This window comes from Anser cygnoides, chromosome 3, assembly GCF_040182565.1.
Source record: "Anser cygnoides isolate HZ-2024a breed goose chromosome 3, Taihu_goose_T2T_genome, whole genome shotgun sequence".
Lineage (NCBI taxonomy): Eukaryota > Metazoa > Chordata > Aves > Anseriformes > Anatidae > Anser > Anser cygnoides.
The window spans coordinates 2,121,252-2,145,181 of record NC_089875.1 but is presented as its reverse complement, the minus strand read 5'-3'; the positions used below and the strand labels follow the sequence as shown (position 1 = coordinate 2,145,181).

Genomic DNA, 23,930 nt, shown 5'->3' with positions numbered 1-23,930 from the left:
GAAGTATAACCTTAGGGCAGGACCAGCTGCTGTTAGATGGAGCGGGAAAACCTTCAGTGTAGGACAGTAAAACCGTTCAGAGGGGTATCGGTACAACACAGAGGGTAGGTTTTGGTTTGTGGTAATTTTTGCAGATGGTCTTTTAAGAGCCAAACAAAACCTGCCTCTTTTCTGGGTACTCTTATTCTGCAAAACACGATTCTTGACTGCTCTCCGTTTTGTTTCGTGGATGCTCCTGTGCAGGAGTTTGCTGTTTCTTGCGATCTTCGCATGAGTTACAAGCTTTTTAGTGTGGGAATGACAACTGAAAAGCACTTGACTCCTTATGTGGAGCTCAGTGTTGCTGGGGGAGCATTATTTTCCTGTTCAGAAGGGGAGGTTGACTTTAACATGGCTCAAGAAGTGAAAGTTAACGGTTTATCATACTCTTGTCAAAATCTGAGGGAAAATGAACGGTCTCATGGAAGTCTTACATGCTTATGCTACGTAGGCAGTGATTTGCTGTTTTGTCGTTGTTTATTTTTGAGGAGTAGGTATCTCCCTTTCCTTCTCTAGTCTTTTACTGTCACTGTTCTGTCTGTGAGTGTGGTTTGAGCAGACTTTTGCCTGGCCCGGTTAATTTTCACAATGGCTTTGCAAGGCTGAACAAACGTAATTATAGTCTTTTAAAAACTCCTTTTCAGGTTAGACTCTGGAACTGTGTCAGCCTTAACGTTCACACTGTGAGCAGGAGGTCTGGGCTGGAAGTGGTCCCGGGAACTCCCACACCTCAGGCTGATGGGAGTCAGACCTGTTATCCCCGTGCCAGTATTGGTCTCTTGGGGCACGTTCTGCATCACTGTCAAATAATAAATAATTTTCTTAGCGCTGTGCTGTGGTGACCATCTTAAAAGAATGAGAAATCCCAGTGGATCATGAAGTGGTAATCCAGTCCATTAGAGCAAAATCACCTAAATCACAAAGTTTTAGGGGATGGATCTGAATTCTTCTCATGAAATGACTTAAGACCACAGCCAAAACACCCAGCTTAATATCCCATTAAGTTCTGTTCACTGTAAAATTCCCAGATGTTTATATTTTAAGACTATTATTGTATGCTGTAAGTACATGTCTGTGTAAGATTCTGGGTTAGTATGGACTCTCTCCTCTAGAGGGAAAGGTTTTTCTCCTGGACCCTTTCACTTCTGAACAACTTAGAACTCATGGCTCTGATTTCCTAAGGAATTTGGCTTTGTCTAAGGGAGTAAATTACAAGTTACACTTTCTAGGCAAGGCTTTTTATTCTTCCCAGCTTCAAGAATAACTTGTTTGCTAACAGCCTAAAGTATGGAAGGAAGGAAGGAAAAAAGGAGGTAAAAATGAAATTCTTGGCTTGGACTTCAAGGTCTTTTAATGTTACAGTGTGTTGTGATTTTAATAGTTGGCAATGTGGATGCTATTTCAGATAAGCAAATGTGTGGTTTATTTTGATTTATAATACACCCTGGGTGACAATCAAAATAAACTCTGTCGTGTTAAAAGTAAGTTGTACTGGAGGAAAGTGCTTGGATTGTCACATAGTAGAGTTGATGTTGGAGCTCTTATTACCATACAATTAACCGACCTAATAAAATCCATGTTGGCAAGAGAAGATAATATGCTCATCTCAGTAAGACTGCATCTATTTATTGCTTGATGCCATACTTCAGGATTTATCCTGTACCTACATCCAAGAATTATCAGTGTGTGTAGATGCACCAGCACTAGCATACTTTTGCTAGCTGTGCAGCTGGTCTGTTTATCTATGTAAGCCAGGCCAGAATTCTGTTTTTCACTTGATAGCTTAAAAAAAAACATATTGCTGCTCTTTGCCCTTAATGGTATAAGACCTGACCAGTTTTGTGCTAGCACAGATGTAGCTGATCACCACACCTGTGACTGCAGCATGGCCACTAAGTGCACGAACATGAGTATTCCCTCTGAAGTCAGTACGAACATCAGCAGCCTTGATATCCTTGATATAATGGAAACTTCTTAACTCTTTCTGTAGGAGTGAGGTGGATCTTCGAAAATTAAATGAAGACTGTCTGTAGCTTTTTGCAGATTTGATCTTACATTGTACTCTGCAAGGAATATTTTTCTGCTAATGCTACAAGAAAGCATAATTATTAGATTGTAGACGTCTGAAGTGCTTCAAAAGCAGAAGTCTGTTGCATTCTGTGTTTAGAAGCTGATTACAAGTGTTTGTTTTTTCTTTTCTTAAAAAAAAAATCAAACGGAGAGGGTAAATGAGAGAATGTAGATGAGTTTCTCATGAACTGCTCTGCCTAGAGAGCTTTGATTTACTCCATAACAAAGTTAAAATCTTTCAAATACTAAAAAGCTTTAAAATGTAGGTCTGCATTTATTTATTTATTTATTTATTTATTTATTTATTTATTTATTATTGTTTTCTTATATCGTGTGGTATACTGAACACCCCAATGCATTATAGAGGCAGGTAGAACATGTTTTCACGTGTGAGTAAATGGTATTTCCTGCAAAGACGAAAGAGGGAGAAGATGTTCTGGACAACTGATAGTTTTTCCATAAAGGACAAAAAAATGGGTGTTTTTTGTAAATCTACCCAGGAAAGGAATTGAAGCCCTTCCTTAACCTGAATATAGTGACAACAAGAAAACTGAGTCCAAATGGATGCTATACCCAAGCCTAGCGCTCTGAATTCAGACAGGTCAAATATCTGAGCAGCAGAATATACTTCATGAACTTTCATTGCCCTCAGACGTACATGCACATTTTATTTACATATTAACTTGAGACAATGAGACTATAAAGACTGCTAGCTAGCAGGATTTCTTTTAATCTAACATCATGAGATGCAGTAAACGCACCTAAATATTTTAGTACCTCATTAATATCCCAGCCCCTGGGAAAGCCCGTTACACCAAGACTGTGCTCTACGGAGGTGATGTATTTTCAGGACTGGGTGTGAGAGGGGAAGTGAGGAGACCTGCTTTCTGTTCCTTGCTCTGTCACCGAGTAGTTTGGTTAGCTTGGCACAGTTGTTTAATTTCCTTGTGCTTCTGAGAATTTTGCGTGAAAATATTGTGTGTTAGAAGGGGACTTGTAATCCCTCTTTAATATTTGTTCATGCAAATTTATCCAGAGCTGCCATCTGCTTGCTTCTACAGTACCTAAATTGTTTTCTCCAGGTAACTGGGATCAGGTATGGTTAATGTTATTGCTGACACTCTGGATTTGTGTAAGCAAAGTCTTTGCAAGGAGCTCTGTCTGCAAACACTCTTGGAAAATTTCTTAAATGAGTCCTATCGCAGCTAAATAATAGTATGTACAGAGAAAAAAAAAAAGTTAAACAATTTAGTAATATGAAAAGAGTGGGATCTAACCTTGTAGCCCAGAAGCTTTTCTTTTAGATACAGCTTCAATGCCAGAAATCAGCCAAGTCTCTTAAAAGTGCAAGTGGATCACTAGGACCACTCTGAAGCAGGAATTTGGTTCAACAACTCTTGTCAAAGACTGCCTATGCATCTCTTGTCATTCTTTTGACATGGCTGATCAGAAAAGAGAACCTAGAGAACGAGTGACTCTCTGATTTTTTATTTTTTTTTCTCCTATGCCTGTTTTCTTAGCTGACATTTGACCAGACCTGAACCTGTGTAGCTTGTGAGCTTTGGAGGGATAAAAGCATGAGTAACACTGTAGGGAGAGGAACCAGGTCAGATTTTTTAACTTTAATAGTGCTCTTACTTTACTGGTTTTGAAATCTTTACCTGATGGAAGGAATAAATCACTGTAGGTCCTAGACAAAAGAAGGGATTTACAACCCAAGGTGAATCAAATGCAAACCACAAGGAACTTCAGCACAAAGTCTGCCAAACAGATCTGCAGTCTGATTCCAAGCTGTGGGGTGTTTTCTTCTTCGTATTATTTTATTTTTTATTTTTCATTGTGGAGTTCCTATGCCCATTTGACCTGACAGGAAATCAAAAGAAAATCGTGTGTAGTATTAACAATATGAGAGGTGGATCACTGACTAAGAAAATACTGGGGAAAATGAATGCTGATTCAAGGCTGATGCATCTTCTTCATCTGCTTCCCAACTACACACGTGTTAATTTGCTCGGAGGATAAAAATGAGAAGAAAGACGATTACAGTCTTGTCAAACTAAGGGGAAAAAAATAATACAATTCCATGGCAAAATGAGTGACAACCCAAGCAAAAAGCCAACGCTTTTGCCTCTGGCAGACAGGCAGGTTTTGTGAGCTTTTTCCCATCCCTTGGCCTTAAACTAACTAACTAACTAAGTACATCAACCGCCCTTATTAACAAGGACTAGGAAGCTGGTGGTTGTAATATTATCCCCCCTTCACCTAGAGCAGGGGTTTCTATTCTATTTCCTTTCACGTAGATGGCAAAGGTCAGCTATTGAGAGCGACTTGTCGTTGCTGCTGTGAGCGGCTGTGTCTCTCTATTACTAGCTACTACTGTTTCAGTCCCAAGTGTTTATTTTTTTTTTAAGCTTCAGCATCCCAAGCTTATTGGGAGAGGAAATATATCAGAAAAGCAACCCACAAACAAGGTTAAAAGCACAAATAAAGATGGAGAGAGAAATAGAAAGGGGAGGAGAAAAAAGGAGGGGGGGATCAGTCCAATTTTCTTTGGAGACGTATCGCATTGTTGGGGCTGTCTGGCGGTGTTCCAGTGCTTCAATTGAAAGCGAATTTCTTTTATTGAATTCCATCCAGAGATATCATAACCTCAAAAGGCTACTATTACCCAGAGGGTTTCACATGAAACCATCCGAGCGTGACTTTTGAAATGCAAGAAGTCACAATTGTCATTTGACAACACGGGACCTGTCAAAGCCCCTCTTTCCAGACAGGCAAGTTGTTTACATAATCCTTCCACCCCCCATATTGAGGTGAAAACCCTTCCATTGCTGAACTTTTTTCCTTAGCAGGTGCACTCAAAACAGTAATAATAATAAAAAAAAATCCCAGGTGATCTCCATAAAACCATCCCGTACCTTGACAAATAAGATTTAAACGTCAGCTTTATGAATGCATGGTTGGAGGGGAATTGAGTAGGCAACTGAAAGACTTCTAAGTTTCTGTGAACCGTGTCACTTTTACCTTAGTAATAAAATTAATGGTAATCTAGAAATGAAGTAGCAAGTCAAAGATCAAGACGTTGGAAAAAGACACTGAAGAAAATGCAGCCACAGACCTCAGGGAAGCTAGAAGGCAAAACAAGATTAGGTGTGAGCCTTCAGGCTGGTGAGACACGTCAGGCACTTCAGCTTCCCCCGGCAGTGGTGAGAGCGAAACATAGGTGGCTGCTGCTGGCAGGAATTGCTGTCAGGTACCCTTCCTCTTCACGGGGTGAGGTGGGGCGGCTGTGAAAGCTTGAGAACGGACGGCATCCTGAAGGGCAGTGTGTCACTGGGAGTCTTGCTGGTGGTGTACTGAAGTTACTTGCTAATTTGTTGGCATTTTAACTCTCTCCACAGATGGTTTGTGCACGTGTGTGCATGCACGTGTGCATGTTTTCAACAGATCACTTTTTGGCTGTGGATAGGCTCACAACCCAGAGAGCCCAAGGTGGGGTTGTAAAGATACTCCCAGACTTCCTAGGAGGTTTTGATGTGAGAGGAATGAATATACAGGATGTACAGTGCCTTTTTTTTTTTTTCCTGAGGGCAAAAGAAACTAGCAAAAAAGAAGTGGTCATGTTTTGATACAAGCTGCATTCCCAGAATGGGTTTGTCAAGAGGGTGAAGAAGTCTGCAGTGAAAAGGGGAGGAAGTCGTAAAGCATGAAGTAGACAGGCTTCATAAAACAGTTGGGGGAAGCAAATGGAAATAAATTTGACTAAGAACTGGTAAGAAAAAAATACAGAGAGAAATACAGGGAGAAATATACTGAAAATCCAAATGGAGTACAGTGTTCTCCTTGTGTGCGGTCATAGTTACGGCATCCTTGGAGGGCTGGGGGAAACACACGTTCACAGTGGTGCAGCAGTGGACAAGCTGGTTCAGAAATCTTTTGGCAGCAGTTTGAAACCGGTGAGCAAAATGACAACCTGCACTTAGGTTATACTACGTGGGTGAGAAAGTAAATGTCATTTATGATTCACTGCTCAGCAAAATCCCTGGTGGAGTTGAAAGATCCCTCTGAAAATACCTTATAGGAAAAAAGAAAAGAAAAAGGATGGTAAATGAAAGATTTGTCTTCAAGCAGGAGAGACAAGATGTAGGTGCGATAGTGATCAGTTTGAATATCTCAGTACACCCACGAGTACTTACTTGTAATTTTTGTGCAACAGAGTGAGTGATGAAGACAAGAAGTTGAGTTGATGAACACTTGATAGAACAAAGTGTCTAAGATTGCATATAGGACAGACTGGTGGGTGTCAAATGAGCGTAGATACGTGGTAGAGTTATAAATGTGTCAAAAACAACATAGGGTCTTAAACTGGAAAGGCTGAAGAAAGTGGAAGGTAAAAAGGAAGCAAGTCTCTGGTTCTTGGCCAAACTAAAAGGAGATACTTGGAAAAGAACACCTGAGGTTTGGGAAATCTAATGAGACTTTCTTATAAGGGCAAAAAGAATATAAAAGAAATCATAAAAATGATGGGCACAGAGATTCTGTTGGCAAACCTCTCCCCAGCATTGTGTTCTCTATCTAGACCCTGATAATTTATCAGAGGTTGCTCAGAACTGGGCTCCCACTCCAGGTCATTCAGAGGCATCAAAAAGAAAACACGAAAGAACACTATGCAGGAAAAATATGCCCTTAAGCAGTAACAAATTATTGATGGTAAAATGCCTCCATATCTTACGGCTCCATTAAGGAGCTTTGGAACAAAGACTTCTTTAAGACCATTGCAGGAAAAGAACTGATGGCTGCTCTCTCTGTAAGTACAGGGATACAAACGCAGGCAGGAGTAACAGTACACAGAACTGTAATAGGGAGAGGCTTCTTGGAAGAGAAAAACCTGTAAGTTTATATGTCATAATGCTGAGTAGATTTTTGAACTCTAAGTGGAGGAACATATTGATGAGCCATCTAACAGCACTGTAGTAAACCCTGCAAAATCCAGTGCTGCTGGAAATTAGTCAGTGTACAAGATACAATAGCATATGGAACAGATGCTGGAGTTCTGCTACAAGAGGAATACTAATTCTGGATATGTGCCTTATCCAGATGTCCTTTCATAAAGCACAGAGTTGCAGTGATCGCCTTAGAAATCGTAGTAAATCCCCAAATAAAATAACACGCAGCAACAACACAAAATATGCTAGTGCCAAATTCGCGAGGCATGGTGGTTCTTTTACTCCACCTTTATGTGCACATAATTCTGTTGATCACTCTTTTTCTTTTGTCATGAGGGGAGATCGGGGCTTTAGCACTGCTAATATTTTCTAATTAATGAAAGCAGTCATATTTCACTCGCAATGCATTGTACAAGCCAGGTGAGGAAAGTGATCCTGCAGATCTGAGAAGGGTGAGTCTGTACAAAAGGGAGCCGTTGACTAATTCTACCTGCTAGTCCTGTCTCTTAGTGGGGACAAAACCCAGTATTTTGGGATCTGTGGTGGTTTGGAATATGGAGGTCCGTGGTTTTATTTTTGTGAAGTACATCCTTGTCAGCACTAGGAAAAGGTATCATGGCAGAAAATGAATCAGCTTATTTAACGACATGTAAGTTCACTGCTAAGGGCTGGGAGCCCTTACAGCTGTTAGACATGAAAATCCAATGGAGGCTCTATTTTTTTTAACTTCATACAGAAAGAATTGAGTTAAAAATAATAAAAAAAAAAATTAAGGAAAAAAAAAGAGATTTATTTGTGGTTTACATTTTTCACCATACGTTATGTAAGGCCATTGCACTTAAACATGATTTGTGAGCATATTATTGAGCAAAAAATATTCCTGGCAGGAGAAGAAAACTGATACTTTTCTATCATGTTCATTATTATTAATATACTAGTATATTTTCCAGTGTAATATGTTACCACTTTATGCGTGGTCTACCAGTGATGTAGTAGTTGAAAACTGAGATGTGATGAGGCAGTGGAGTAAGTCAAGTGAACTCAAACGAGTGTTGATCCACCTTAAAACAAGATAATTTTGTTCTGATTATCCTAAAAGAAATAAATGGGAATTTCCTGAATAAAAAGTTTATTTTTACAGAACCTATGTGTTTAACTTGAAGCTCTTGGCAAATTCCCAGTCACATGAGTGCAGTGTGATTAAATCTTGGGCTCATTGTTACTATAGCTAACAGTGTTCGTTGTGATTTTATTTTATCTGATGATCCGACCATCATACATTTCACTGGGTGCTTGCTGTAGCTCGAGTGTAGCTGTGCTTATAGTTCAGGTGCTGTCTGCATGAACCGCTTGAAAACAGAAAGGGAACAATAAGTCTGAGGCAGGTCACTAATTCTGTCAGTGCACTTGCAGGGATTCACACATTTGTGTGTAAAAACAGGCAGTAGATACAAAATGGTGTCCGTTAGCCAAGTACTTGTGGATGGAGGTGAACGCTCTCCTTTCTCCCTCATTCCTAAACTGCTGCAGAGCTTCTTCAGCACCAGGAGGAGGTAATAAAAGAAGGGGGAGAACCCTTGAAGCTGGAGTTGTGCAGATCATCCCACCTCTTATGTGTATGAGTGAGAGAGCACGACTCTGCGGTGCACTCAGTGCACGTGTCCCAGGATATGCGAAGACCAAGCTGCTCTGTGCTGTGCCTTCTCCAACAGCTTGTCTTTGGACAGGGTTTTGGGCATGGCGTGAAGCCCGGTTAGCTCTCTGCTGATCTCAGGAGTGAAACTGGATGCTTCTTTCTTGTCTGACAGTGCTGGCATGCCAATGTCTGCAGAGCTTCTTGATTGATCAGTCATGGCTAAATGAGTGTAGCAGTTCTTGGTGGCAGCGGTGGGTTTTGTGTGATGCATTTCTTCCCTTCAGATTTTAGAAACCATTTACTCGTGGAGGTGGGAATGAAGCAATTAATTTTGAGTCTTGTAAAGCTAAGAAAGAAGAGAACACTGATTTATGTCTATCCTTAGAAATCTTTCATCAGTACCTCTTTGTATTTCTTGATACCTGTCTAGGCAATGATTTTGGAGGAAATTGTGCATAGAAGCACCATTCTCTATTGCAGGATAAAAAAGTTTTGGTGTCCCTGGATTGAGAACAGCAGTTTGCTTTCTCTGTTGATTTTGTGCAGGCCATCTTCTGTTTAGTGAACTGTCTCACAAAACAAAAGTAACTACATGGGAGATGCCCACGTTTGGGAGTGATACTAGCTGGATATTTTCCTCTCTGAGCAGAGAGTTTATATACCCCATAGAGGAAATACCGTTTGAAACTGATGGCTTATAAAGGAAGGGTAGGGCTGTCCTGCTTATACAAGAAACTTTAATTTGCTGGAATAGAGGGATTTACTCACTTGGAGGACTGATGCTTCAAAATACTGGCATTTAATTTTTTGCCATTGTAATTAGTTTGAGCTGATGTATCTTGATCTGTGGCAGAGCCTCATTGCTGTAAGTGGTTGGGTTGCGAGGGTGATGCCAAAAAGTAAGGGAGGGGAGTAAATCTTATGGCTGGTATTGTGCAGAGTACTCTTTCTGTGGTCTAAGAGAGACAGCCTGGTGCTGTCTTAGCAAAATAATAAACTGATCTCATTAATTCCTTTCCATCACCACTGAGTTTTCCAGCATCAGGTAGATGTGTTTTTTTTTCTAAGGTAAAGAGCAACGCATCCACATATGTGCTGTCAAACAGTGTGTGAAAATGCAGCAGCAAAAGATGTCTGAAAAAGTATTGTGTTGATGCTTCTTATTCTCTTGGGAATAAATACTGAGGTAATCTTCAGGTAAAACAATTGAGTAGGAGAGGTGGTCCCAAGATCAGAAGGGGACTCTTAAGCCCTGGCCTGGCTGAGCCTTCAGGTGGAGCAGGAGACATGGCTTCGCACTGCGTAACACATGTTGGGATCTGATAAAACAGGATTCACATGGAGTTCCGTGGCAGCAGGTTACTCAGCTCATTTGATCATAATTCAAGCCATTTGTGTAACTAATGATGCTCTCAGATGTTTGGCAGAATAAACTAATCAGCCGTTTAACAGCAGCACAGCTTCTCTGTGGCTCATCGTGGACCCGAGGAATTCTCCTGCAGTCAGCGATGCAGCTCCTATCTCTGTGCATTTTCGTTAGCTGCGTGGTTCAGTAACCTTTCAGCAGACCTAGCTCTGTAACAAATAGTTGAGCAGGAAGAAAGAATGTGCTTGGGAAAAGGCAGTCTCGATCGGTTGCTGCACATCTGGTTTAATGCCTTTACAGTGAGGCAGTGTACCAAGTCAGCATGTGTTCTGCTAATTCTGAAACAGTGTGAATCAAATAGGCTCATGGATGAATGACCTGGTATGTAGTTTGCAGGTTTTGTGAGTCTCTCATGCTAATCCAAGGCCACTCCAGGTTAAATAATCACACATAACTTGCCTGAAAGATGAACCTGATGATACAGTCACAGTAGCTGGTTTCCAGCTTTTGTATTTCAATCTCTATTTTTTTTTTTTTCCTTAAGGGAGGACTGATGAGACCTACTGGCCCTTAATAGCGTGGTATTATAGCCCAGATCCTTAGCTGTTATTAATAGGTGCAGTTCTGTGGATGTCAGTGCAGCTGCTTCTAGTTCATACTTGTAAGGAATATTGTTGCCTGATGCATTTAGAAACCCGATTTCTTGATTTATTTAGAGAAGAGCTAAGTCTGATAAATGTTTTTTCTCTCTCTAAAGGTGGAAAACCACCCATTGCTATAAAGGGCACAATCCTACCCGTAAGCCTGGCTCTTATAAAGGAGTGTTTTGTTCTGTTACATCCACTTTATAGGTCACTGAAAATAGTATTTACAATGAAGGTACTGGGTTCCTGCCTAGTTCCACAACTGCAAAACTATCATATGAATGTTATTCAAACAGGCATTTAACACACAATTCTAACAATGTACTACTTTGTCCCTGGAATAAAAACCACAGGTACAGTTAATGACAACTTTTGATGAGAGCAAGATTGCTTTAAAGAAAAGGAATTAGGTAGATTAGCTAGATGACTAATTCACCATGGAAGCAAATTTGTCCTTTTATGGGATAATAAGGTTCCTTAGTTTCATGTTTCAAAAGCTTCATTTATGTTTCAACACAATATAATTGCATGAAAAGAGGAATGTGTTTCCAATAGAATTAAAATCCTTAAAGGTGTCTTTATAACTGGTGTTTATGCTGTAAACAGAGGGTAGGATGATTTTATTTGGCCTCTGATACACTTACGGAGAAATAGCTGCCTCCAGAACCCCGCGTGTAGTTTGCATACTAATCATTTTTGTAATTGATCTTTTCAGCTTTTTTCATGCGCTGTGGAAGGTTGTCAGATGCTTCTTTGAAGTTAACTAATGATCATGCGAGCAAAGAATCTGCAGTGGGAGCCAGGTCTCTCTGGTGTTGTAGCAGCACAGCTTCCACATGCTGGCGCTCTTCCGTTACCTTGTGTGATGTCTTTCAGGTAAGCGTGCAGGTAGGAAGCTTTCATTGGCATACATATCTAAGGGGGCAGGCCAGCACAATTTATAACTCTCAAAATGGAGGGGAAAAAAATGCTCTTCTTGCTCTTCTGTGTCAAAAGCTGGCATATTTACCATGCAGAATAAAGCTACGTGATTAACTCTACATACTTTGCACTGTGACTTAGAAAGTCTGAAACTGGTCACAGCCTCCTCATTCTTGCTTGAAGATTCACATCCCTGTAGATTGAAAGGGTGCGTACAGGAGCCGCTGGGCTGGCATCTCTGGGAATCTTTCTGTTGACATGGCTGGAGTTCTGGGTGGCCTCCTTGAATCAGTCTGTAGCCAGATAGTTGCATAGGGAGTCTTTTTACTGTTTCTCCTGTCCCCGCACACTGACAGTGTATGTCTCTAATAAAACACTCATACGCCATCTTTTGAATAGATCACTCTGTCTTACTTTATTTCTTCTTTATTTTTCCTTTTTCTTTTCTCTTGCTCTGTTCTCTTCTGTTGTCTGTAAGTACTACAGCAGAGCGCTTTTCTGTGCTCTAGTCACTCCTAACCCATAAAATAAACTACTTTTAAAAGGGCGGGGAAGGAACAATAATAAATGGTCTAATAAAAGGTACTGTGTCTTCCTACAAGCCTTCCTTCACTTCAAAACAACACAGCGGTGTGATAAAATAAACTGCTATTGCCATATGTTTTGCTGAAGAGTCCTCCCTCTTTCCCAAGAGGTGACACAGTTACGGTAGTTTTGAATTTGGTATTACTGAAGACTGACCTTTAGAGCTCTTAGTTTGGAAAATGATCATTCTGGGATGTTCCTGTAAGTATTTTCTACTCACAGCCAGCTCAACTTGAGCAAGAAAGGAGTGAATATATATTTTGTTATTTACTCACATCATCACCAGAACACTGTTGTGATCTTGCTTGCTTTTCCCAGGTCCCTTATTCATCTGGAATAGATCTTGCAGAGGCAGAAAAAGGCTGTGGGAGGACATTTGAGAGGAAAATGGGCTGTGTGGTTTCCCCATCACTCTTGCTATTAAGCTGAAACTGTGTCCACATCTGGCTCATACTTAACATGCCACTGCCACCACGTGAGAGTAGCACCTTTATGGCAGGCGATTTGGGTTCTAGAGACAGCTTGGAATAACATTTTTTTTTTCTTTCTAAGAATATACTTCAGGGAGAGAAAACACTGATTTTGGTTCTTTATTTTTAGTTGTAACAGATAAGTCTGTGTATCAATCACAGCATGAACAAGGCTTACAATGTTAGTATCCGTTAACGAGCCAAGGTAAACTCTATGCATTTGTCAGTTGGTGTTTATCTAGCCTTGCTAACATATACTGAATTCCTGCTTTCTAGGACTTGGCTGTGTCTCAGTTTTGATGTATCAAATAACACTATATTAGAAGAATGTTTTCAGAGGGAATACTTGCCAAATCAGTAAGTTAACCTAGAAATCTTGGTTACTTTTAATGGTAATTCATCCTTATATATATTTGGCTACCACTGAAGCTTGATGAAAACATGAGGAAGCTCTCTAGATTATAATCTCCTCTAGAGTTTGCCTGCTCTACTGAAGTGACAGTAGGGTGTCTTTATGTGGATGCTAATCTAGGCATTAGCATATCAGCTCCATACTGCCTGCTAATACCACACTTTTATTAGCTGTCACCAAGCTGAAACAAACCCCAGAAGTCTGTAGTATGGGGTAACTCTGCTTGTGATGCTCGGGGCCTGATTTTCCAAGGACCTCCATACTTACTGTCAGTGATGAGCTGCTGGGAAGTTTCAACCTGCCGGCTGGTGTTCTGGGTTCTCTCTTTTCTGCACTGATTAGGTAAATGTGCTGGTAGGGTGTATGGGAAACAAAATCCTTGTATAGTAAAGCATCCCGGTGGAAAAAGGGTTACATTTTGTAATGCTGTGAAGCCTTGAGTCTTTAAAAAGGTTTTGTAATGCTAGGGGAAGGATTTAAATTGTAGAGTAACCTTATTTTTAACAGCCATTTACATGCTGCTGTTTGCTTCTCACAGATTTTTGGTTTTGTTACTGGCATTTTGGCCTGGGGAGCATCACCTCTGGCAATGGAGCTGTCCTACAGTAGTGTCTTCTGAAAACTCATAGATGTCTAAGCTTAAAATACTCATCTTTTTTTTTTTCTTTTTCCATCTGCAAATCTGAAAGGAAGACTTTTTCTTAGGAAATGGGCTTTTCCAGGGCAGCATTTTATCTATTCTTCAACTGCTCCTACTAATTTCCTGCCTTACTCAATTGCACTGCCTTAACTCTTAATAGTAGATTTGAAGCTGCACAAGCCTCTGGCATCAATGGAATAAGTTTCTAAAAAGTCATATTGCATCAGAATAGCTTTTCCCAAAAAGGAATGAGAAAAATCTGTTCTCACGTAAGAAAGAAACAAACAAAACTTGCATGGATCTTTGCTGAATTGACTGCATCCATCTTTAAAGCTGTCAGATATTTACAAGATGGTCTGTCATACCCAATCTGAACTATTTTCACAGCAAGTAGATCAAACTTTACTTTCAAATGTAGAATATAAACGTATGAGGTGGGCTGGAATAAAACCATCTGGATTTGGAACAGACATGGGTCAGCAAAAATACAGGACTTTCTTCCTTCTCACTATTGTAGGCCAGTTTCTTTCTTCTGCTTGCTTTTTCTCTCCTTACATAGTACATTTGTTCCTATCTACAGGGATTTTCTTCCTCTCTGCTGCGGGATGCTGCTGACACTGGCCTGTAGCTTGTGGGGGTTCTGGGCTCTTCTGGCACCATTCACTGAGATAAAAAGCGACAGCCTGGCAGCCCCTGGTGCACTCCAGAGCTTTCAGCCTGCAGCACAGGGCAGTATATCAAACACCAGCAGGCCAGCCCCTTTTTGTTGCATTAGCCAGTCAAGCATTTTGTGCTGCTGAATGTCATCTTATTTAACATTTTGTTAAACAACTTCTAAAGGTCTTAACAATATGACAGATGGTCCATTGAATGGATGCTTTAATGGCTGAGCATTAGTTTGCTTTGGTTTGATAGTGTTTATTGTTAGTTAAGTACTGTTTAAATAAATCAATCTTCCCCCTCTCTCTTTTGCAATGCAGACAGAGTCAAGAGAGAGTTTTATTCTTCTCGTGTTGGGTGTGTGTTTCAGTCTGTCATGCAGACAAGATATATGTTGGTCTCAGTTCCAGTCAATCTCTGCCTCATAGGATACAACTCCAAGGTCTGGATCATGTCTGTGAAGGTGAAGGATTCTGTGTAGTGGATATTAGGGCTAATACAAACACGATCTATGACAAAGTATAATTTGGAGTTGCATTTTTTTCCAACCTTCTTTCAAGTTACAACCTTTGTTGCAATCTGACCCATCTCTGACTTTATTTTCCTTAACCCCTTAAGCCTGTCTGCTCTTAAAAGTTGAGCCCATGTGAAGGAAGGAACCTTATTCCTTCCAAAGGTGAGAAAACCAAATAAAGCATTTGCTTGCAGGCTGTCCCTTCAGTAGACGCAGAGAAGTCACTTTCCTGCAAGAAGCCAACAGCTGCCTCAAGTCTCCACGTCTGTGCAGGCCCACTTGACAGGTCAGTACACAACCTGCCTGCAAGGCAGCTGTGTGCACAGACAGTTCGGGTGGCAGGCACAGCACGCTATATTTGCAGTGAGTCTAGAGACTTCTTTCAGGTATGGTCACTGACTTTGGCTACCATGATATTCAAGGTTGCTTGCTTTCGGTGAGCACTGGATTGCTGGAATTAAAAGTTACAGTATCTATTAGATTTCAAGAATTTGTTATAGGTAGGGCAGCCCATTGAATTGTAACCCTGTGTTCTGAGGACTTAAAAACACTGTGAGGTGCTGTAGCAGCCTTTTCCTCCAGGAAGCAATGAAGGGTTCATCTTTCCCTGGGGGTTCATCTTCCTTGCCTCATAAGCACACTGGTGAACCATAAACATAAATCTGTGTGCATGCCTCTCCTAAATGTTGTGGGCAAGGCAGGGAAAGGACTTCTTGGCAGTGTGAAGGTTTTGCTTTATCTGAGGGGACCAGTGCTGTGATGGGGTGAAGCTGTGAATAAAATCTTTGGAAAGTCAAAGAGAAGCCACCCCTTCCCTGCTGCAGGTGGAAGATTGGTGTGGGGAGGATTAGCGTTTCTTCCTGGAAATAGCTGCCATCCCCATAGCTTCTCTCACAGCATCAGTGGAGCCCAGCTTGGGGCCCTAGGTTCTGGTGTGGGCATGCTTGGCTGCAGAGCTCCAGCTCCTTTGCAGCTGGCAGAAGTCTGATGCAATAGTCAAAGTTGCTGACTTTGCCTTTGCAAGAAGCCTGCACTAGCAGTAGAAGTTTTCAAGCCATTGAGAGGAATCACTGAGGTAGGAAATGTAAACACTGTGCCTCCTCCTTTTTCTGACAGCACACATTAATGCCAAGTACCTGTCAGCATTAGTGCTTGGCTCAAGTAAAGTTATCAGCAGTCTGTTTCCAGAATCTAGAAACTGGATACAAGATCTGAATCCGAGTCATAGATGTAGTGTGGCTATTGGTATTTGGCTTGTTTCGGGCTTCCGAGGAGTACTTAACTGACTATGGTATTCCAAAGTATGGAAAGACTAATTTTTCTCGAGGCAACTGTGAATTTATGTCCTTGATCAAATTTTTGGCCTGTGGTGGTTGTTACAGATCCAGTTTGAACAGTAGCAGGGAATTACCTCTGGTGTCTTGACCTAATTTTGCTTCTGGTAAACAGTTTGCCAGTCTCTCATTCCTTCTGCTGTCTCCACTGACAAAGCTATTCTTCCTTTCCCTTCCCAGTGAAGCCTTTTCATGGATTGTCATTAGTGCACAGGTAGTCAGATTTATTAAATTCTGACCATGTCTTTGTTTCATGGTGAAATGTCAGGATATGACTTAATACTGCTCAGACTGTAAGATCCTTAGGGGCTGGGGCTGCTCTTTAGTTTCTACAAACCTCAGTTTGGTACCCTGAAAGCACGGGCACAAGCCGCAATAATTGCTATGTATAGTATTTCTCTTTAAAGACCTAGAAATTGCTAAGATGAAATTTTTTTCTTTTGATGATCAGTGATGTTAAGTGCTGGGTGCAGGCCCTCATCCATGCTTAAGGTGACTTCCAAAAGTATTTTGTAGAAGGTCCTTTAGCTGCTCCTTTGAGCCAGGGACACGAGAAAAAAACAGTGGAAGCAGGGCCTTAAAATAGAAGAACTAATCTGAATTTACTATTATTATGTTCCATAGTGGATATCTGTACTAACTCATGCTAAATACTGACTTTGTTTTCTTATATATGATACATACGCAACTGGGGAAGAAAATACAGTTCTGTCTGAGACAGTGGCCCAACTGTGGGCAAGCAGCATCAGTTCCTCATTGGGCAAACGGGAGCCATTTCACTTGCTCAGTCTGTGAGGCAGGATCTGTGCCCTATTAGGCCCCTATACCATTTGTGACTTAATAGTGTCGTGGTCTCACTCTAACCATGTAGGCATTTCTGAGAGACAAGCAGCAGTAACGCATTTGTTCTGATTGATTTGCAGACTGACTTTTTTTTTTTTTGGAAGTAACTCCATCCCCCAAACTTTCAAAACACTGATCCGAAATAACAAAGTGTTACAGATGAGGTCTTCTGATTATTGCCCTTTAAAGCTTTTTTCACATGGCCAGGCTTCACAAAAACCTATTTTACTCAAAGAAATTAGGTTTCTGGTTAGCAGGAGCCCTAAATAGACATGAATTACAGGAACGTCCTTTGAAACCCCACGCAGTACTTGTTTCATTAAATCCCATGAAGCGACCTTAATTTAGTGGAACACTGGATAGGTTGTTCTTTTAACCTATTAGCACTTTGGCCAGTCCCATAAACCATATTCATGGATGATTCCATCAAGAAGGACAACAGTGGGATTAATATTATTTCAGGATACAGTAAATGCCACAATGATGAAGCTGTTTAAGATCTGGTGCTCACTGTGTCACACTGAATGCATTGACATTTACTCTGCTATCACTTCATTTCCAATATTCCTTCCAAATCAGCCGATGCTAATGTTTCAGCGTGTGTGCAGAATACAATTCCATCAGCGCTAGGGACGAGGAGAAATGAGCTTAAAGCAAGTACCTTCTCCCACATTCCATCAGCCCTCTCCCTCCCCATGCCTACCCCAGCTTGGCAAATGGCATATCCATTGCAACTTTGTCCATACCTAAGAAAAAGCACACAGGTGGAAGTGTGAAAAATCAGGGCTTTGTGTTATGTGAGAGTCTGAGCATGAGGCAGCCACTTGTGGTGTGATCAGATGTGCGTGCTTGTGCACTTACACGTTTCTTGTCTCAAGTGTACAGTGGGAGAGCCCATTTGCTCACGTGTTAGAAGTAGGAGCACAGAGGGAGCGTGACAAAGATCCAGCTGTTTTCACAGAACAAGGATGCCACCCGCCACCCAGCTTTGCCTGTTACAGTGGTGCTGCTGTCTGTAAAGACAATGGGCTCTTGCCATATACGGACCCCTTCAACACTGTACTTGAACACTTGAACAAGAAGACTTTAATGTCTTTCCTCCCCATCACCTCTGGAGAGGCAGCTCAGTGCATTATCTCCTTTTGTGGGATGAGGACTCAAAGGAGATTTCAGCTGTAATTCAGCAAAGAGAAATACATTTTTCCAGAGAAATTTAAGCGGGAGCCAAACTGCTCTGACTCAGTCTGTGTAGGAGCCCCTCTGTTGAAAAAAGGATCGCAAATTGCCTTGCTGATGTTCACGCAGCAAACCAGCTGCAGAACAGGGTTTTGCATGCAAGTTTCCCTAGTATTTGTCTACTCAAGTGGCATTTCTTCATGTGGCTGAGAGGTAGTAAGAGGAGCTAGGGGAGAGCTGGGCATGGTGCTTGGCTGATACGGATGTGCTGTCGTCAGCCATGCTGTGTGGCATCAGCCAGGCTCCTTAGGTTCATCTGTCATATTCAGTTGCAGTGTGGGGGAGAAGCTTACACAGCTGGCTTCATTAATCACCACTACTGCAGCAAACTGGGGGAAGCAAGAAAGGTCTGGGACCTCTGCGAGCCACCACAGTAGAGGTGGTACAAACTGAGATTGTTGCAGCTTCTCCTGAACCAACTCATGGGTAAAAAAAACAATAAGAGCATTTAAAACTAAAACCACCTCTGGCACAAGACGTTCCTGAGCTGAAAATTTCTGGAGGCTGGGAGAATGCGGTAGGGAAGTATTTATATGTGGGCCTCATTTTTATGTTCTTCGGGGGGCTTTCTCTGCTGGCCACTAGTGGAGATGGGTAGGAGGCAGTTACTTGCTCTGACTTGGTGTGATCATTCTTGTACTAATGGATGGTCAAATAAACTCCTCCAGGGAGGAAAACTAGCATTATGAGCACAGAACAGGGAGCTAGGGAGAATTAGGCAGCAGTTGGAGACTTGGGACTTGTTGGAATTTTATGAGGACTTACCTTAAGTGGGTCTGCCTGGATTTGCATATACATGATTGTAAACTAAGTAGCAGTGAAAGACCAAGATTGCTTTCTCACTTTTTCTCCTTCCCTAGCAATCCTGCCCTGAGCTTTGCAGAGGCTGCGGTGTTCTGGATCAGTAGGGAGGTGGTGAGTGCCCCTTTACATAGATCATAAAAATATTCACTAATACAGAGCAATGCTGTGCACAAAAGAGGAGGCCCCAGCTTTGGGATTTTAAACGTCAGAGGCTTGTTTCTGCTGTTGAGTTAAATCTCAACTGCAAAGTCAAAAACAGAGAAAAATAAATGCAGAAATTTCCATGAAATCATGTTGGGCTGTTCTGGGGAATTTAAGTAGAAACCAGAACTGCCTTTTGAAAGAATCCAAGTGGTTTTCACCTGCTTGGAAATTATAGGCAGAAAGTACAGAATACGGAAAAAGAGCTGTGTAGTCTGTTTGGTCTAGGTTAGGCAAGTAGGGCAAGTTGAGGAAGTACAATGCTTGTACTTGCCTGAATAGGAAGTGTGTTGGAATGAGCTCTGCATAAGTAGGAAATGTGCTGAAATGAGCTCTGCATGGTGGAAATGAACTTACCTATCTGGGCAATCTTTATTTTGACTGATTCTTTTTACTGGTTAATTTTCATTATTCAGTACTTGCAGTTATAGCAAGTATCAACCTCCTTGTTTGTCTGCTTGGGAGGCTAGATTAAGTTGTCTTTGACAGTTTTCCTGTGAATATTTTCTAGACATTTAAAAGCAGATACGTCTTACTCATATTGCATTACTCCTCTGGTTTTACTGGAATGGTGTTGGATCAGGTTAGGTAACTATCTGAGCTGAAAAGACAAAAGATTGTCAAGGATGGTTTAAATGTATTTTTGTCATATTTCAAGTCACAGGCATGGACTAACTCTTTTCTTTAGCATTACATTCCTGTAATTTTATGAAGTAAAACGTGCTAGAGAACTTCTTGCTAAACCCACAGGTCGCTACTGTGCCTTGTTGCAGCCCCTAGCAAATGTGTTTAGCTCTGAAAGTTTGCTGACGGTAAGGGGAAGAAGCTTGCTGTGTCAGCTACCAGGCCCTAAGCAGCTCTGACCTGGCCTCAGTTTTGGTATAAACCTGTCTGTCAGTCTTTTTAGGACTGAAATTTACCATTGAAATATATTGAAATGGAAATACATCGGGCTTCAGTATTTTGGCAAGGGTTTTTCCCCTTTCCTTTTCATAAAGGAAGATTATTCAGCTAACGAATGAAAGTGAGTATTTCAGTAGTTAGATTTCAGAGTCTATGTAAACAGAAAGCAATTTCAATTTGAAGTCCATTTTACCTAGGGCTTTTGAATCCCTGTAAACTTTCTCTCTGTTACTGTTGAGCTACACTGTTTGCAATACAGGCCTTCGAAACTGCGTTACAATTGTTTTGGGAGGGAAGCTGGTGTTTAATTTTCTTCTTGTGGCAGGAGCCTGGAAGAAGATTTAAGTGGGGGAGTCTTGAAGAAAGGGCATTTCAGGCCTAGGTCCTGGAGAGAAGCCAGCAGATAGATAAGGTGGCCTCTCTTTACCCTCTTGTCTGTGATTCTCTGCTTGTACTAAGTTTCGGGCTTTCGTTGCAGGATACCAGCACTTCTAAGCTATTGTTAAGCTGGAAGTGGAAACATGATGCTTCTGTAAAGCTGTGTCTCTGTCCCATTCTGCAGGGATTTGGGTGCTGAAAGATGGCACGCTCATATTTTAAGCAATGTGATTTCAATACAGAGAAATCATGTTGGACTTCATGAAAACTACTTCCCTGCAGTAGATTCATAGCTTTTACTGGTGCAAGCATGTGAATGCTTCAAAACAAAAATATACTTGGATAAAATGGTTTGCCTCATCGGTATTTCTTGTTAGGAATTCTCAGGAATATCCCAGCTGTAAATGCTGACAGGTTTAATCCTTCTTGTTTTACAGTAGCAGGCGAAATGGTTGTAGTTGTGACAAACAACAGAGGCCTCATCATATGACTGGAAGTCAGGTGGATGCAGGGGACTTTTAATAAACTTGGTCCTGGCAGGGAATTCTGCCTGTGGCTTTGGGCCCTCTACTTAATCCCTCTGACTCAGTTTCCTCATCTGTAAGGCAAACCTCAGAATACCCTCAGTGAATGCCCCTAGCAAAACCAAGAGTTACTCACAGTTACTTCCTTGTTTAAATACAGGAAGATGGTCAGATTTTTTAAACCATAAGCATGTTGTCGCTTTTTCCAACTTTTTCAAGGCACTGGAGAATAGACAGAGCATCTCATGCATTTATTTGGTTTGGTACGTTGGATACTTCTGATTTTTAAGCTGCTTTCAGCTTATAATGAGCGTTCTTTCTGATAAAAGGATGTGGACCATCCCAAACATAACCACTTTTCCTTGAGGCTTAATGTGCCTTGTTAAAATTCCTCTCCTAGACTCCATTTTCTTGTTCCAGTGTAGGGACTGTCCATGTAGCTGTGGCTGAGTTTTTCAAAAAGCATAAAAGGGGTGCTTTAGTGCTGAATTCCTGTGGGACTTGGTGGTGATCTTCAGACTCCCCTGAAAATCTTAGGCTAAGGTTCCAGCTCAGGAAACAAAACCACAAAAGCCACGTTGCCATTATGTGGCAGGACAGTGCAGGGGGGTTCTCTCTGCTGGGTAACTCAGGCCTGATTTCCTGCTGACAGGGGTCTGTTTGCACATGCTGCTCCTCTGCTACAGGCCTGGCCAGGTAATCTGCACTCTCTGCAGAGATAAAAATCTGCACTGAGAGTTCAAAGAGCTGATTTTTCAAACCTTCTGCCTTTCCCAGCACATTTAGCACTGAAAGCTCTGCTGTGTCCGTGGCTGTATAAGGCTTTCACCCTTACCAACACTGTTTTTCAGTGATTTTGATTTAGTGCCACATGAAAAGATCCAGGTTTTCTCAATCACCTCCCATATTTTCTGTGCTACCATCTCAGCTTCGAATTATTTAATCTGAACAGTTTGCTAGATGCTTGATAATAACGTGTTGTAGAAACTTTGCCGAATTTGATGGGAAAAGGATCATGCTTATAGAGGTACCCAACATTTGTTGTTAAAATGGAAGGAGTAAGTTTTCTAGGTGCCAAACAGTCAACACTTTGCGTCGTCAGCATGGGACGCCGGTTGCACATGCTCAGTGTGTAATGACAAATTTTCAATACCTTATCTCAATAAAACTCTAAAAATAAAAGAATGGTTTCATCTTGAGGGGATGACCCTGGAGAGAACAACTTGCACCTTTGAAAAAAGTTACATCGTACTGGTTTAAATGAATCATGAAAATGTGACCACTTTGTGAATACATACTGTAAATAATTTAGTGGCTTCTTTTAGTTGGGTATTGTGAAGTGATATTGTATTGCACTACCATACCATTAGATTCCTTGGTGATGCATTCATTCCAAACTGAGGTTAAGACAGCCTTTTTATAAAATAAACAGTAACTTAGTAAGTTGGAAGTGTCAGGAAAATTTGGTGGGGAAAAGAGAAGTCATTTTTTAAAAAGTCTGTAAGTCCCTACGTGGGTGTTAGCATCTAACATTAGTTCTTTCCTTTAAGTGCCTGAGTCACACAGCCCTGTCAAATGACTCCGTGGGCACTCTAACACAGAGGTGCTGAAAAATAGTTTGCAATCAAAACAAAAGTCTTTGGTGTCTTTTCAAGAGCTTGAAAGGCAGCCAGGGACTTTTCAGCAAAGCCACATGTTACTGTATTAACACCAGACAAATAATCATGTTGATTACAGCAGGGAACTCTGTACAGGGCGTGCTCCAGAGGGCATCTCTTTCCAACATGGTTGTTAAACACCTTGCAAAGTCAACGCACTTTCTTCTCTGGGAATATATCCACTCCTATTCATTTTTGCTGATTTCTACTTGATACATTGTCCTTTCTTCTCTGTGGCTAGCTTAAACTTTACTTTGCATGAGATCATTGGTTCATGCCAGCTGTTCACAGAACTACACTGAACATTTGGTGGTAGCTGTGCTTGTCTGCCTCCTCACCAACACGCTTTCTTCACAAATTGTAGAACAACACTGGAAAGCTAGGGGGGAAGTGGAAGAATGAAAGTGATCGGATTGCAGCTTGGCACCACTGTAAAGTACAGCACATTGCATGTGTCCCTTCCGAAAGGTGAGATGCGTCTATGCTACCTCTGTCTTAAGGCAAAAGAGAGAGGGGAGATGCTGCATTGGGTAGCAATGTGCATTTGGGCAGAGGAGCTCCAAGCTCTTACTCTGGAATCAGTCCCCTTGTTTGTTGAGAGCAATGGAGAGCTTCCTGCTGGCTTTGCTGGGCTTGTGTTCAAAGTACTCGCAATGCATTGAGTCCACAATGAGAAAAAATTGAGCCTTCTGCATGAACCCAACCTATGTTTTCCAGTTATTTTGTTACCAGTGCGTAGATATTGCTATTTTGGCGTAGCTCTTGGAAATTTGGGGCTTCTAAGGCTTGGCTCTGATTGTTGTGGAGATTCTTACTACAAGTAGGAATGGCTTCAAAGATCATCTGGGCTGGCCTTTTTAACATTGTCAAAGCAAGTGTCTAATTTTCAAGAGGTCAGCTGACCCTCACGTCTCCCTCCTGCTAACCAGTAGCTCAGCTGACAGCTGTGGGTGTCTTTCTTGTTTCAAACTGCACTCCACCAAAGTCAGTCCAGGCAGATGTTTTGCTGGTTACATCACATTTAGCTGCAGAGGTGCACGGTGAGGCTCTTTCCATTAGAAAGGGAATGCTTTCTATGATTCTATGAATGATTTCTATGATTTCTATGAATGATCCTCCCCCTCTACTCTGCCCTGGTCAGGCCTC

General features: G+C 41.5%; 1 long non-coding RNA gene across 1 annotated transcript in view; it reads left to right on the top strand.

Annotated features, from left to right (window-relative positions):
- Window positions 1–14,098, top strand: part of LOC136790317 (uncharacterized) — a 30,904-nt gene extending 16,806 nt beyond the window's left edge. The window contains exon 3 of the long non-coding RNA XR_010829974.1: window positions 11,417–14,098. This is a non-coding gene — a long non-coding RNA (uncharacterized lncRNA). The remainder of the gene's footprint in view (window positions 1–11,416) is intronic.
- Window positions 14,099–23,930: the final 9,832 nt, after the last annotated feature.